The following is a 17,359-nucleotide window of genomic DNA, read 5'->3' on the forward strand; positions in this document are numbered from 1 at the left end:
TCCTTTAAGATGGCATTGTAAGCCGGAGGGGAGGAAGGAATCCCACTACTAGTCTAAGACATTTGGCTGTTCAAGGAAAACTCTGAGAATTTCCTTCCGTGAATCTAAACAAATAAACTAAGGGCCGAGGTGTATTTATCTTTCATTATCGTGCTATGCCATTTCGTGTCTCCTGGATAGTAGATATTTACTCATCATACATCCGTCTGGAGAACCGATTGACTCTTTCTGAAATATTCATCGTGGATGCATCTGACAGGGCTCAGAGCAACGCTAGTGAGAGAATATGTCTTTGGATATTTATGAAGAGACTTCGATGGATTTTCTCACGACCGATGCAAATTGTTGTTCTTCAATTAATCGTTTTGTTTGCTCTTCATTCTAGAGAGAGCGGGGCTCGTGGAAAGTAATGTATTTCAGGCTCATGCATATTTTGCATATTTTCAAACGACTCTCTGCCTCTGTTTGTCTGTGTCGATTTGTCCGTCTCTTTTCTGGTTTTTTTTGTTAAACGTTAATGTCTCCCAGACCGTTCTTGAACAGACTTACATACACAGACATACATATATCATAATTTTATATGTATATATATACATATATATATATAATTTATATACATTTATATGTATATATATTTATATAAATTTATATATATATATGTATATATACTGTATATGTATATATATATTTATATTCACATACATATATATAAATATATATACATATGCATATATATACATATATACACATATACACATATTTAGAAATATGTAAGAATGTATGTATGTACTGTATACTGTATGTATATATATATATATATATATATATATATATATATATATATATCATAAACATATACATTTATATATACAGTATATACATATATTTATATTCATATATATATATATATATAAATATATATACATATATACGCATGTATACACACGTGTAGAAATGTGTAAGAATGTATGTATGTACTGTGTACACATTCAGCACCAGGTACAAACCCAGCATTTCCAGGGAGCTACTAACCGCCCCTTTTCCATAACAACAGAAAAAAGGTCACACTAAAAAACAACATAAATGACTATGTGACTGATGCTCAGGCAGAACGAAAAATCCCTTTAATCGCTGAGTTCAAACACACACATACACAGACACACACATACACACCCACACACGAACAAACGAGCACATAAACAAGCGAACACTCGAGCGCTGGTCTGCTTACAAAAAAAAAAAAATACCTTTAAGCTTTCCGAAGGGATTATAACCGTTGTATCATTGTAGTTACCGTAGCCTTATGCCAGTACGGGGTCTTACCTAAAGGCAGCCTGTAAGTGTGGTTGGGTGGAAAGGTGAAATATTCATTACGAAGTACATTATAAACAGTACTCTATATGGGCACGAGGAAATGGAGAAAAACGCCGTGCCAGTTCTATCGCTTTTACGCTAAGGCATTTTCAAGCAAACCTTATACTGTACTCTGTTTATATTTCACATCACTTTATTATTAAAGTGACAGAAGTTAAAGCACATCATGTAATAAGATATTTTCTGCTCAAGACTTTCTATTGATTTTAAACTAGTATACTCTCTCTCTCTGTCTCTCTTTCCGATTTGTAACTTTCTCTCCTACTCTTTGTTTATTCTAAAATGTACGTGTGTGTATGTTATAGACAGACAGGGTACTATATGAAATAATTTTACAGAGTGGACACAAAATAAATTTTCGAAAACAATCAGATGGAACTGGTATACAAAATTTAGGCCAAAGACCAAGCGTTAGGACCTATGTGGTCACTCAGCGCTGAAAACAATGGTGAAACAATTGTCAGGAGAGGGTGGAAAGTAATATGGAAGAAACAGAATATGAACGGAGGTACAGTAAAAAGAATGAAAGGGGTTGCGGCTAGGGGCCGAAGGAACGCTGCAAAGAAGTTTAAGTAATGCCTACAATGCACAACGTGAGTTGCGCTGACGGCACTAGCCCCCGACAGAGACAATTAGAAGGAGAAAGCTTCATATTGGAAGACAAAGGTAAGGGTTAATAGAAGGATTAAGGAGAGTGACAGAAGGACAGGAAACAGCCACAGATGGCGAGAAACAGAGGAAGGGGGAATGTCCATGATCGTCAAAACATCTTGGGAGGCACCCTACGTTAAGGGAGAAGATTTATAATTTCTCTTTATATTTTCTCATGAGCATTTTCTCTTTTACCTCCATGTTTTAGTGTTTTCTGTTTCCTCTAAAAACATTTCTACTCACTCTCTGTCTCTCTAATTAACGTGTGTTGAAGAAATAAAGTAAAAAAAAAAGTACTTGAATACACTTAATCACGGTGTCCCACTAATCGAAAGGGCAATAATAATATGTAATAATAATAATAGGTTCCTATTGAATATTATTGCTGCTTCAGCTGCATTTATTTTGTAGAAGACTTTTCTATTTTCCTTATTGCGGACTTCTCTTCAGTGGAGATTGCGTGCTAACAGCTCGCCTATATATTTCATGGGGAAAAGTCAAAATCTGATTCTGCTTCTTTATATATTCTATACAGTTAGTTATATACAATTGTTGCGCGACAGTTTCGACGAACTCTTCTGTCAGTACTCAATGAACTAGTGAACTGACTAACAGATTAGGACCAGGACTAGGATAAGGATGAGTGAATAGGGGAGAAGGAAGAGTACCCACCTGGATGCAATCCAGTTAAGCCTGACGGCGGATACTCCCGGGATGGGAAAGAGGGGAAGGAAAAAGGGAGGAAAGTGAAGTAAAGTAGAAGAGAAGAGTGAGGGCAGACCACTCTTGCGAAGTTAGATTTATGGTTGATCACCATGCAAGGACCAGACAGAAGAAGAATCAGAATATGGTTTGTTGGTTCATCGCCAAACTGGCTTTGATATTAAAAGTTAGTAAGATTGAGATGTACAAACAATTATGTATATTTAATGATTTGCAAATTATTGATTTATACTATTATTATTGTTATTATTATTATTAATCTTGTAAGTAATTAATTAATTTATGATTATCATTATTATAATTATAATTTTTAATCAGTATTTATATACTTAGGATGTAGGTCTGGTGTGTAGGTTCAAGTCTACTCCTGATAGTGATCTCTGACTTAGTTGAGGAATTGAGATCTCTGAGTGGTTACAATGAATAAGTTTTCGTCTTCTAAACTTAATTTGTCCCAAGTTTTCTGCCCAAGCCTATGGAACCTGACATTCAGAGGCTCTAATTTGGAGTGATCATGCAACTCCCTTATTGTGTTGTAGTAGGGGGGACTTTCCCTATATGCTTGCCTCAGAGCTTTATTCTGCACTGCTTGCATTTTACTAAGTGCTGTTTTACTCAGTGCACCAAATATGATGGCTGGGTATTCTAACTGTGGCCTGGCTAGTGATTTATATAGTTTAAGTTGGGTTTTTGTGGACAGTCCTTTGAATCTTTTTAATCTACTGACCGTTTTCCTTCAAGGTAGCTATTCTCGCCTGTACATGGGAAAAAGTGTCGCAGATTTTTTTGGAATTGCACACCCAAGAATTGTGACTTGTTGGTTATATGGAGATTCTCTATTGTTGACGCTATAATATCCCTGGGACTGACGAGCAGAAATTGGGGATCTGGAATTTGTTCATAGTTGTTATCTTCCATTTCTTTTCATGATTATTAATTTTCTGTGTTCTCTGATAGTTTTTCTTTGTATACATTTAGCATTTGTAGGATATGTTATGACTTGTGTATGATCATCCGCAAACATAATTTGAAGGCAACCTTGAGATGGAGGAGGGTATCTTTAATGTAAAAGTTGTAGAGTGATGGGGAAGAATACTACCTTGAGAACCCCTGATTGTAACTGGAACTCTGGTCCAATAGAGTCTTTAGTCTTTTATTCTTACCACCCGTTTGTCCAAGAAAGTTGCATAGCAGTCTGGTTGCTAAGTCTGGCAATTGTGCCTCCAATATTTTGTATTTTTAAACTATTCGTGCCATACTTTATCGAAGGCCCGACTGACGTCCTTGAGATAAGGTTGCAGCCGTATCTTAAACTTTTCTTGACTGCTATGAACTCATATAATCTGGTTAATGCAAGCTGAGTTCCTTTGCCGCAAGTAAACCCATATTGATTATCATTGGTTAGTAGATTGTCTTCGAGGAACTCATTAAACCTTATTTGAATGATTTTCAAGGATCTTTTCCAGGTATTTCTAGAAGGAAATTGAGGTGTAAGGTGAGACAGTAGTTAGATCTTTACCCTTTCCCCACAAAGGAAGTAGTGCTTTCTTGAAAATGTCTGGCCAGTAGCCCATACTTGGTTTCATTGAGGTAGCTCTTAAAAAGTCAACATGGAAATTGGAAGATACTTGATGATAATTTTGTTTGCTCCTAGAATGACCAGGTGCTGTTTTTAAAATTATTAATTATTTTGATTATATCTTGCAGTTGTATTGGTTTAATAAACTCGATCTTCATCTAATCTATTGAGTTCAACTAAATCGTATGGTATTATGTGTTCATCATGTTCATGAAGTGCTGCAATCACTCGCTGTTGCAGGTGTCTTAAATTCTCAAGGGTTATCCTGAAGATATTAGACCAGAATTCTCTGAAAATAGGCTCTTGGTCTTGGGGTGAAAAGATTTTCCTATTATTATGTAGTATGTAGGCTATTGGTTCAGAATCTGATCCCAGAAGCCTTTTGATCATTTTCCAGAACTTTTCTGGGTCTCTAAAGATTCCTTCAATTTTATTAAGTAGTATCTCCCAAGTCGAATTTATGAGTTCCTTTGCTTCTATTTTAATACATTCTTTGATGTTATGTATGTATTCTAATAGCTGCTGTGTAGGGCCATGAATATTAATAAGCTAAGGCTTGTTTATAGTAATATTGTAATTGTAAATTTTCTGTTTCCTTAGAATAAGGTAAGATCTTGAATGTTTTGAGAATATAAAAGTTCTATGGCTTCTTTGATCAACCTGTACCAAAAGTTATTTTATCATCGATGTAGGATTTATCTGTGTTGATGTTAACAGGTTAAATCATAGTTGGAGAGAGGAGTCGTCAAAGTATCATGAATTGGTTCAGTTGGCATTATTCAAATCAAGTGTAGGTTGATGGCTACCATAATAGGTCTCACTGTAAGTTTTAATAATATAGGTATATGGTCTGAAATTGGTTAAAGGACCTGAGTGATTAGACAATTAAAAATGTGGTACCTATTAGAAGAGAAGGATCAGAGTTTGCCCTTGGATCTTCTGTTAAAAAGAACATGTTTGAAATCTGGTCTAGAAAATAAGCTAGATTCCTGTTCATTAGTATGAATTAGGTGCCCTATTATTTGTGCTATTGTGCCCCAAGAATGGGTAAAAGGTTGCATTAAGGTCAGCTAAAGATGGAGCAGGGATGTGCGTCTCATTAAGGACAAGATATCTTGCTGAGAAACACAGTTGCTGGGGGTAAATAGGTGGTTGCTATGATTACTGGTCCCCTCACTGTCTCAAGTTCTACTAATCAGGTCATGATTGAATCCATCTAATAATTGGCCTGGTGATATCTGATCTCTAACAGCAATAAGCTGTCCCTGCATTTTGACGTTAGTAGTGTTGCATTGGAAAATGTTGTAATTAAAAGATTCTAATGCGAGTAGAGTTAGGTATCCCCGTCGGAGTTTAAATTATAATATGTGGGAGATAGAAGAATAAATGCTACTTAGTTCACTTACTGAAGAATGTCCACTTCAAAACGTTATATTTGGATGATTGTAGCGTGTCCATTATGGTGTTTTCGCTTTGTTAAGTCAAAGAAGCCTGAATTTAGTTTTGGAGATCTACTCGTGGTTTATCCTCGTATTCGTGTTATATGTTTGTCTAGTTCTATTGTGCCTTCATTAATGTATTGTATGACTGTAGTATCTGCTGTTCTGTGAAGTGTACTTCACATCGTTTTATAGATCTAAATCATCCTCTTGAGGATATTGTGGGTTGGGTTTTGGGGTTTGCCATGTTAATGAAATGTATAGTTAAATTCCAATTTTGGGATTCTGGTTGGGTGGTGGAAGGGGCTTGGAAAGAGCCATAGCTCCTTGTATTACAGTCTGTAGTGTTATGGGTTGAGGATTGTTGCTTGTGGTTGTTGAATTGGCTGTTTTTGCAGGATGTGATGGCATTTCTGCTTCAGAGTCCTGATCATAGAATTCTTTTCCTTTTGGCTTCTTCAGTTTCCATATCCTCATCTGTTAATAGGGACTGATTAGGGCTGGTGTTATTTTGGTTACCTGAATTTATAAAGTTGATACTTTATTTGCTAACGATAGCCTCCGTGAATTTTTACCAACAGTAGACCATTGGCTTTGTAAGCGTCCATCATCGTTTGAAGGTACCTGGTTCATTGATTCACTCAATTAGCCGTGATTGTGCTGTGTTAATGACAGTGAGCTGATGGAGTGAGATGTTGTTTGTTGGGTGCAATAGAGCTATTTGGTCTTGATTCAGTATAATGGCGAAGCGAAGGTCTTATTTGATGTAATCTGGGATTGTTGGTTCTGATCATTTTAACCTGGTCTGGTCAGTTTTCTGAGTAGAACATCTTGCTCTGTGTTGGGTGATCCCACTTGCAAGTGATGCATTTATGATTTGTTATTTTGGTTATTACAATCAATTAGTAGGTATTCATCAAGCACATATTGAGCAGATTTCATAAATTCTTGGCATGGGAGCAGTTCTTTTAATGTGCTCATAGCTATATAGCATCATACACTGGGGTGGAACTACATGAATCTCCTGTTTTAAGTATGTTGGGAAAGGATTGTGCTGATGAGTAATCCTTTAATGAGACAATCTCACCATTTGGAGTGGTTTCAAGTTTAACCTTAAATGTGGTTTTGGTGCTTTAGGAAGCTTGATGATTGATTACCTTCACTTGGTTACGTTGCTCAATTTCATACTTGAGCTCTTCTGATAGATTGTAAACCAAACTATCCGCCTGGTTTTCTGACTGGGTGTGCGTGAAGCATTTAGATGAGGGTCTACAACTGCAAAGTGATCATTATGCAGAGCAAGTTTGGTATCGGGATGAATTATTTTCAATTTGTTACTTCATCTGCTATAGCTAAGTAGTAGTTATTAGCCTTTATAAGTTTGTGGATAAAGCATAATTTATCCTGCAGAATAGTCCCAGATTATGAGCGACGATGATTCTGTCAGGTCTAGTATGGTATCATTCAGTCATGACTTTACCCATTATGACATGGTTGGGCAGAATATTATACACACTGAAATATGCCTGGTAAAACAATAAAGCCGTTTTTATAAGAAACTAGATATAAAATAATACCCTCAGAAAGAAGCTAGGTACTCTAGGGGATTTACAACCTTTGGTGATTATGTAAGTGCAAAATTTTGAAAATTGTGATTGAACTTGTTTGGAAAAATTTTGAAGGGAAAAGGTGTAGAGAGATATTGACTTTTTAACAAATCTTCAAAAAAAGTGAAGAATTTCAATTATTAAGAGCGGTAGAACCAAAAAACCATTTTATAAGACTAGAAATTTCAAAGGATAACAGTGGTTAACAGTCACTTTATGGGAGGCAGTGCCTACCTATGCCTAACTCCTATGCAGGCACTACTGAAGTAGTATGAGCCTGGACGAAGCAGAACTCCCCGTGCTAGAGGTTTAAGACCACGCAACTTGGCTACTCCAGGGACAAAGGGGCTACTGATGGTGTTAGTAGGAAGAAGTTGGAATGAGATCTGGAGAGATACAAAGAGTAGAGTGGGGGCAGAGCCCAAGGAGGTATGGGAATGGGATGAGATGGGGTATCCAGTCCTGGCAAAGCAATCTCTGAACTGCTACTGCGCTGAAGGGGAGGTCCTGTCCAGGGGAGTCTTCAGGATGGAGCTTCCAATGGCTGGATGGAGGCCAAGAGGAGAGAACCTTCCTGGACGGCAGCTGGCAGGAGAATCCCTGGCAGATTATAGGTCCTTCTGAATTTATAGACGGGCTTCAGCAGGGGTTCATGGATGGCGAATTCTGACTGGTTGCAGTCAGCGAACTTCAAGCCAAATTTCTGCGGCGAAGCTCGATCCTGACAGATCTTCGCAACCTGGGAATGTCATTCGTTAGCGGTTCGATGGCCTGCCGTTGCGTGATGTCATGCCCATTGTCATCGGTAGTTTAGCTGCTATTGGGCTGCGGATGAATGATCATTATCTATATTTCTGTCGTGGTCGAGAGGATTGTCTCGAAGGGCCGCCTCTCGCCATCAGGGGCATCTCCATTTTCAGAGCGCCCTTCGAGACAATCCCCGACTACGACAGAAAAGTGAATGTGACATCTGTTCATCCGCAGCCAACTGCTGCTCGCTCTAATGGGATGTCAGCCAGCATGTCACCTGCTGGCACAAACAAACTGCTAGAATAGGCATATTCCCAGAGCGCGAAAGATCTGTCCGGGATCGAGCTTCACCACTAGCGCTAACGAAGTTGTTCTTGACTTTACAACAATCAAAAATGCCATCCATGAACCCCGCTAACACCGTCTATAAATTCAGAAGTTTATCTGTCTATGATCGTCTAGCTCCCTTTGGAGAATGACAGAAAGAGTCTGTCGAAACGCGTCGCGGCAACAATTGTATATAACTAGCTTTGTATAGAATATATAAAGAAGCAGAATCCAGATTTTGACTTTCCCCATGGGGAAGACAAATATAGGCAGCTGTTGCGCACCTCCACTGAAAGAAGTCCGCAATAAGAGAAATGAAAAAGTCTTCTACAAATAAATGCGGCTGAAGCAGCAATAATATTCAATAGACCTGTTTAAAGGGTCTGCTGCCGGAAATTATAATATGTATGTAAATTATTATTATTATTATTATTCTCTCCAGTTTTTATTCATCTAAGTTTAAATCTCATAGATATTATTTCCTGTCAGGTGAAAATTCTCGTAATACTTCATGAACGTTTTCCCAAAGTTTAGAGTTTCTTTTAACGCAACGGCCAATTGACTGAGCGTGTAAATGACATTGATTATCGCAATTATAGAGCGATTCATTACAGCTCATTATTAAATTCCACGAGCTCTTATTTCAAAGTCATCATCGCTGTGATTAGCGGATACTATTACAAGTTAGCTGAGTGGTGATTCACCGAATTAAAGAGGGATTTTCATTTGCGGTAACGAGCCACAACTCAGCTTCCTCTCTTCATATCCATAAATGGATTTAAATAACTTTTTTTGGTCATCTGGCTTTATTGAAAAGTGAGTCCTGTTAAAGTGTGTTGCAAGTGTAGCCTGCTCTTTCTGGAGACTGTCTGCTTGTCTTATTGAAGTTGGTAAACATTGATTGACATAACAGGATGCAGAAAGTAACACTCACCATGATAATATGTTTCGGAAATCGTTAGATCCGAGCGGGCACCTTGTAGTCTCTTTGAGCGATTGCTTTCAGTGCGTGAGCGTATGAGGATTTTGATCACTGTGACAATGACAGGATCAGTAAATATATATTATGTAATAAAGAAAATTAATTATCTACTTATCCTGAATTTTTACTTTTTCATTTAAGTTACCCGGTAACCAGTTCTGCTTTGTTACCAATTTTGAAGTGTCATCTAAGAGACTAATGTACACATACCGTTAAAGACGACGGTAATTAAAGAAGAGAGAGAGAGAGAGAGAGAGAAGAGAATGTGGTTGCTATGAGAAAAATGCTGAGGCGTAATTAGTCTCAGTTTTCAACGAAACTCACCAAAAAATATCGCCAGTCTCTTTCCAGGAATGTCTCGGACACCGCGGCAATAACGTCTGAGAAAAATGTAAAAGGTGAGCACAAATAGTTCAGGCTTAAACGAAAGATCGATTGAACCAACAGACGCTTGCACAAATTGCTCTTCAGTGATTCTTCCGCTTTGCTTCGTCCTTCTTCGAGAAATCAAAATACGATCACTCGAGACCAAATCACATTTTCGAATTCGAGGTCCGACCCATCACCGTGATTGAGGTAATCGAACAGCGGGCCAGATCAACATTTGGCCGTTGCTTTGCTTCTGTTTGTTTCGCGTCTTCTGTAATCTGAGCCAGCGAAGTCTCTCCCGTTTTCCGTGAAGTGTCATCATCATCATCATCATCATCAACATCACCATCATCATCATTAAGAGATCCGATGAAATCGCAGCTGGAGCTATCGACTAGAGAACGAGCGCTGCGAACAATTGAGATTCCGCGTATATTTACAGGGCAATGCTCCGGATTCCTAAAATCCATCAGAAGAATTTGCAATTCAGATTTCAGACGGTGAAAGTTTTAATTGTCTGCTTCAGGAAGACATCTTCCAATGGAATAACTTAAGAGACAATCGAATGGGCTCCGTTCTAATGAGTACCAGGATTCAGGTGGGCCACTCTTTTTGTTAAGCAGTTAGAAGAGATAACAGTTTCTCTTTGGTGGAACTTCCGATCAACGAAGTTTGGGCCCATCCACTCAAAAAGCAAATGAAAAACAATCCATAGAAAGATACCAGTTTCCCAGAGTTTATTAAGAGCAGTTTTCGGGAAATAACAATTTGTATTTTCAGTATCCTGTCATATTACTGAAATATCTTTCGAAATATCATTAAATGTAATTTAATGCTCTCGTAATTTGGTCATATCTCGCGTGTCTCCTTATATCAACGAGACGATGGTTGCTAAGCAACGAGGACTTCTGTCTTCTTGATTCCTGAGAACGCATTTTGTTCGTCTGGTTTTGCTACATACTTTTTCTATTCGGTGAATCAAATCATTCCTAAACAAATGAATAGTCAGCGGAAAGGATGGATGATCTGGTTTATGAAAATTCGACTAAGAATCCAAACACTCGGGCAATGTCAGCCATTCAGCGCTTAAGATAGTGAAAAGAGGGAGTTGGAGTGGTTGTACAGAAGACTGAAGAAGGCTGAAAAGTGGGTGCAAACAACTCCCCCGAAAGGGACAAAAATCAGAATTAAGAAAGACGGCAATGCCCTCTGCGCCCTCTTGAATAATAGGGACCGAAGGGACACTACGAGTCACCTTTAGTAATGCCTACGGTGCACTACGTAAGGTACACTGACGGCACTACCCTCTTATGGGGCGTAGCGGAAAAGTTGAAAGGATCCAAATTAATGAGCGGACACTGTGACATAATCACCTAAAGAGTATTATCATTAAGTATTTTCTTTAACCTTCGCACTGTTACATATTTAATAAGTACTAACTTGACAATAATATTAAACTAAAAATATTTCTTTATAGTCATTTCATTTAACCGGTATCTTCCTTCTTAAACAAGCGGATATAAACACTACTGCATCTTCTCCTAAAGAACAGCTTCGCTCCCCACCCCTCCCCGCCCCCTTCCAGCTGAACTCTAGAGGACCAACCAAGTGTATAAACGGACTTGTCAAAGTGAGGAATGTGAGGCCTTCACAAAGCTTCATCTATTAGGATGAGCCGGACTCGCCTGTCGAGGAGGTAAACGCGCCCCCTTCAGGATGGTGCCATCGAGCGGCGCTACCGAGGCGGACGCGGCCTTCGTCTGTCAAGGGAGCTACTTGTAGCAGGGACCGAAATACTGGAGTACAGGCCAACCCTAGACCTACGGGCCATAGGGCGCTTCTCAAGGATCACATATAGCCATGGTCCTATTCCCCCGAATGCTGATAGGATAATCCCTATTCCCGTTCCCTAATTGTCTAACCCAAGTTATTGGCCCCTATAATTTGTATATCCTTTATCTAGCCTTTTGATTCATTCTCCGCTGACGAAGGAACTGACATAATTCAGAACGTTCGTTCTGTTATATTGCCTTTGAAATAAGGTAATAATTTCGATAAACGGCTGGTAATTTGCTTTTCCATTCACTTTATGAAGATAAAAAATCTTTCCACCAGCTTGAAAGAATTAGGAAGAAAGTTATTACTTCCCAAGCAACTGTAAATTTACATTATATATATATATTATTTATATATACAGTACAAATATATTATACATACATACACACACACACACACACACACACACATATATATATATATATATATATATATATATATATATATATATATATATATATATATATATATATATATATAATGTAGCAGCATGCAGAGAATGTAAGTGTGCAAGATTTTTAATCCAGGGTTCACCCTTTATTCAAGAGGGGCGCAGCAGGCATTGCCGTCTTTTTTAATTCTGATTCTTGTCCCTTTCAGGGGAGTTGGCTTGTTGTTGAAAAAATGAACATGTTCGTATGCTGAAGGAGGGAGGGAGAGAGGCAGAGGAGCAGACCGAAAGAGAAAGAAAGAGATAAGAGAGAGTAAAGGCAAATACAAGGATGTATATGCGTAGATGTGTGTGCACGAAATCTTACATCCATGCGGACTTCTCTGAATGCTGTGCTGTTCTCCATGTTGCTGGGAAATCTTTTCCGTTCTTGTGTTTGCGCTCATCGTGAGAATTTCTGCGTGATCGCCGCAATCTCCCTTGTCTTTTTCCCTTCAAGATGTGCTTCTAATGCAAAGCAAACATGAATTTTAATAAAACCCTCAGGACCGTATTTGCATACCGACCTCAACTCGATTGCACGAAAATACTGAGCATTTTAATCATTTCGCGGTTTGCAAAGATCATTAAATTACCTTCTGTTTGAACTGTTGTTTGCTCTTGCTTTATTATGTCTCCCAGACACGACCGTATTCTGAAGACTTTGTTCCTGAAATCTTTTAATTTGTTTGCTTTTGGATTAAAAAGGACTTGAATTGGGGTAAGAACGCGTTAGAGTACTTTCATAGCAATTTCAGTAGTAGTAGTAGTGGTGGTGGTGGTAGCAGCAGCAGCAGCAGCAGCAGCAGCAGCAGCAGCAGCAGCAGCAGCAGTAGCAGTAGTAGTAGTAGTAGTAGTAGTAGTAGTAAATAACCTTTGGAACGGCTTCTAATGAGACAAAATGTAAGCTTGTCTTGTTCCGCGCTTAATAGGACAAAGATCATGCTAGAATTACAAAAAATTATAAGAAGAATAAAGGAGATGTAACTGATTATGGCTCACAAATATAAAATAAAATGCTGCCATTTGAAATTTCAGTTAGTGAGAAACAAGAGTACCGGAATTCTGAGATATGGAAATGTATGACCAAAAAAAAAAAAAACCTGATCGATGTAGTGCAGAAATATGTCGGTGAAAGTTTCATTACATAACAGAAACAAACATGGACAAATTAATGGATTCCAGATGGGATTAAATGTGGAAAACGAACCTTCGAATACACGCCAGGTAGACGATTCAATAAGATGGCCCAGGGTCTACAGAAAGATGTGAAAGCTTCAAGACATTTTGAGGAAAACAAGACATTTAGAGGACAAACTGTCACGACATGTGAGGATCAAGTTATTCAAGAGAAATCTAAACTGAATTTGAAATTAAATGGGGCCCGCCAATGTCAGACTCGAGGGCCTCCAAAAATAAGCCGAGGTGGTGGTGATGATGATGATGATCTTCCTATGTGCAGGAGTAATTAAAACTTTTATGAATCTTAAGATCTGTTTAAACGTACTTTACTTTGAAAGTTTCTCAATAACGAGGTTCCGAGTTTCGTTTTTTGTAAATAATTCTACCGTCTTACTTCCCAAGAGGGGTAAGCGAAGCCCCAGGACATCTGATAATTATGTAAAATTAAAGTATCTTAGATACTTCATAGTTCATGATCAGCATGGAATAAACAATGTTCAGCGAACGGTGAATCATATGCTGTCTTCAATTTTTTCTCCTTGCCGTGAATAAAAAAAATGCACTCCAGCCTTTATTTTCCATGCGGTTCGTTCAAGAGACATTTCCTTTCATTATACTTGTGGAACAACTAGGATTTACATTACTTTTTTTTAATTCAAGTAAAGAGAATTTCTTTCAAGTTCAGGAAAATACAGTGTGCTCATAAGACTCTCAAGAAAATGAGTGTAGAAAACGCCAACAAGACTCGAAGAATGAAGACTGAAAAATGTTAATAAGAGCAGAAATTTTTTACGGGTTTTGGAGTTTAATACTCTGAGAGATGTTTTCTTTAAAAAAGTATATAAGTATATTCCTGTAAACATATTTATCGGAGAAATTTTACCACGCTGTCGTATTCATTCTCATGAATTTAAATGATTCTTTCCTTTTCGTTACTTCTTGCTCTCCGACGAGTGGTAAAATATCTGTATTTGTTCACGAGTCTTCAAGATTTCAATTAAATCATAACCGAATGATTTTTGTGCGATGCCAAGCATTAACTGATATTACTTTCCATTACCTCTAAGATAAAATCCTTTTTAAAGTAATGAATGTTGGAGAATAGAATAATGAATTATTATGGAAAAATGATGCTGACAACACTTAATACTTTAAAGTAATGTTATTATGACAACCACACGGGTATACAATATATTTATATATATGCACATATTGATGTATTTATATATCATATATGTATATATACATACATACATATATATAATATACATATATTTATATATATACATATATATATAATATATATATATACATATATATATATATATATATATATATATATATATATATATATATATATATATATATATATATATATATATATATATATATATATATATATATAGAGAGAGAGAGAGAGAGAGAGAGAGAGAGAGAGAGAGAACGATCTAGGTCTTTGCAAACAGCTTTTATGATCGTTCAGCAAAAATTCGATAAACACTTGGACACTGGTCACCTCGACGCACAATTTAAATGTAAAATCACTTTTATGTAAACTATGTGATATTGTGACAGACGTTGCAGTATCTATATATAGTATAAAGATGAATTATCGTTCGTCTTTACCACAGTTTCACAACTAACAACGAACAAGGGCAACACTCGAAAAGATAATAAGGCGTTCGCAAGTCGCTGAAACGACGAGCAAAACGTCAAAAGATGAAAGTGGCGGAGCGATGGAGACTGTGACTACTACCCGCATGTGCACCAGTCCAGCTGAACTCCACAGAACAGCACGAGAGCTTTAATTGCCGAACTGTAATGGACACTGGCCACACATGTAACGGTCCTACCGCAAGTTCGATAGTTGCAGTAGTTAGGCGGAAGTTTCAACAGAGCAACAGCTACGTAGGCAAAGTGATGGCTAAGTAGTTTAGCCAATGCTTTGAAATACGTATTTCAGAGTATACAATAGTACATTTTCAGGTTTTGGTTGAAGGTTCGTTGAAACTGGTTTCAATTTTTTTCTCTGTCCACCAAGAAGTGACATAGAAACTTCATAGTTCATGGCCAAGCATCGAAAGTTAGTCAAGTATACCTTGGGACCCTTGGGGTCAATGTCCAGAACAACTCCGCGGTGAGATATAAGAAAATAGGTCACACTATAATTTTCACAATATAAAATAATAAAACTTTGTCTCTGAACACTTTTTGAGGAGATTCACCATATCCGAGATATTAATGATTATCTAATCGGCATCCTCGAAAATTTTCTAAGTCGTTTGTTTACATCCAGTAGCACTTCGTGTACTTGATCTTACTGGAGTTAGTTCGAAAATGAGGTTTTTTACTGTAATGTTTCTCAGAAAGAGTGTAATGTTTCTCAGAAAAACTAGTTCCCCATCGAATGATTTTCGATTTTTGACTTATAAGGTTAGACAATACTTGTCCCCCAACACCCTCCATAGCTAATATGGCAAAATTGTGGGTGTTTCCTCATCATAAGAACTGGTCTAAAACGCTTGAAATATGAAAAATATTACATTTTACTTTTAATTTTGGTACTTTATGCATGCGGAGTTCTTCTGGACATTCACCTTCCTTGGTTTAACCAGACCACTGAGCTGATTAACAGCTCTCCTAGGGCTGGCCCCGAAGGATTAGATTTATTTTACGTGGCTAAGAATCAATTGGTTACCTAGCAACGGGACCTACAGCTTATTGTGGAATCCGAACCCACATTATAACGAGAAATGAATTTCTATCACCAGAAGTAAATTTCTCTAATTCTTCATTGGCCGGTCGGAGAACGATACCAACCCGTCCAATGAGGAACTGGCTAAGCATCGAATAAATAAGGTTTACTGAACCGTGCATAGCACGTAAGCAACTTACTAAAGAAGTTATCTCGAAATTAACATTACACGTTTGACATTTGGGCTGGGAAATTTGATAAGAGAAATCCGGATTCGTCCAAAATTTTCATTACTTCTACTCCTTGTACAGAAATACCTAAGCATTTAATGTAACCGAAGTCAATAACTACCAAGTCACCGATCTCAGGTTTACCTATAGTACATACACTATGATAACACCTAGATCCAGAGATCTCCAGATCCTGATAAACACATTTAAAAATCGATTTAATACGCCATGGCAAAATTACCTCTCAGTCACTAACTCCTGAACAATTAAAGAAAGTCAGGGTTTCTTACCTTTACATGCTACATAGGTAGAGTCTACTCACAAAGTCATGATAGCTGTGATCAACACACACAAACCACGAAGTTCACTATGGTAAGAGCACAACAAAGTAATGAAGGAACGACAGATCTCGTCTAATATTGTATGAAGTAAACAAATTCTTCTTCTTCTAAACTTTAGGTAGAGCCGCAGGTTGCCGGTTCGGTCGAGCTATTTAACGAGGTTGTAAAGGGAACCGAGTAATAGCACTGTTTTTTTTTTCTTTTTTACCCACATGGCGAACAGGAAAGGCATTTGACAAATGCAAATGAGTATTTTAAACCGTTGAAAATTGGTAACAATGAATACATAAATGAGATTCTAAAGACACACCACAGAAAGTCCAGAGCACTGGTTGAAGTGACGCGTGGACAGCGAACACCGGATGCAAGGACAATATGAAAGATGGAGTTGGTAAATAAATAAAAAAGGACGAGGAAACATAATCCTTCATAAAGAGAAGAACGAGAAGCTAGGCTTATGCCTCAATAATGGTAAACGAGTTTACAAGCCCCTCTGCGCCGGACGACGAGATCTCGTAATTCATTAGACTTGAAGTTCACGTTATGAAACGGGTAATCGCTAATCGCTCGTCCGACATTTCAAATACGTCAAACCACTGGGTCTGATTCTCGTTTTCTTTGTTCTCTGTCCGGCCAAGCTGCGTTAAGATGCTTCGAAGGTCGTATCGTAGGAAAAAAGAATATGATAAGAATTATCATCCTTTGTCTCATGCACCTTTACTGCCCTACAGCACTTCTTGTATTTTTTAATTTACTTACGTTCCTATCTATTCATATACTAATTTCTTATCTCAAATTTTATTATATGATAACTGATCTCTGCTTTCTGTGATTCCTATTATCG

The 17,359-nt window shown here is 37.7% G+C and overlaps 1 protein-coding gene across 2 annotated transcripts in view; it reads right to left on the bottom strand.

The window, feature by feature from the left end:
- sip1 (septin interacting protein 1) overlaps window positions 1-16,865 on the bottom strand; it is a 170,957-nt gene extending 154,092 nt beyond the window's left edge. Inside the window, exon 1 of one of the 2 annotated variants that reach the window (XM_067117336.1) lies at window positions 16,465-16,865. The gene's annotated coding sequence lies outside the window, so the exon portion shown is untranslated. The remainder of the gene's footprint in view (window positions 1-16,464) is intronic. The other variant, XM_067117337.1, reaches the window with a different exon arrangement.
- Between the last annotated feature and the right edge of the window lie 494 nt (window positions 16,866-17,359).

Source organism: Macrobrachium rosenbergii, chromosome 15 (genome assembly GCF_040412425.1).
Source record: "Macrobrachium rosenbergii isolate ZJJX-2024 chromosome 15, ASM4041242v1, whole genome shotgun sequence".
Taxonomy (NCBI): Eukaryota; Metazoa; Arthropoda; class Malacostraca; order Decapoda; family Palaemonidae; genus Macrobrachium; species Macrobrachium rosenbergii.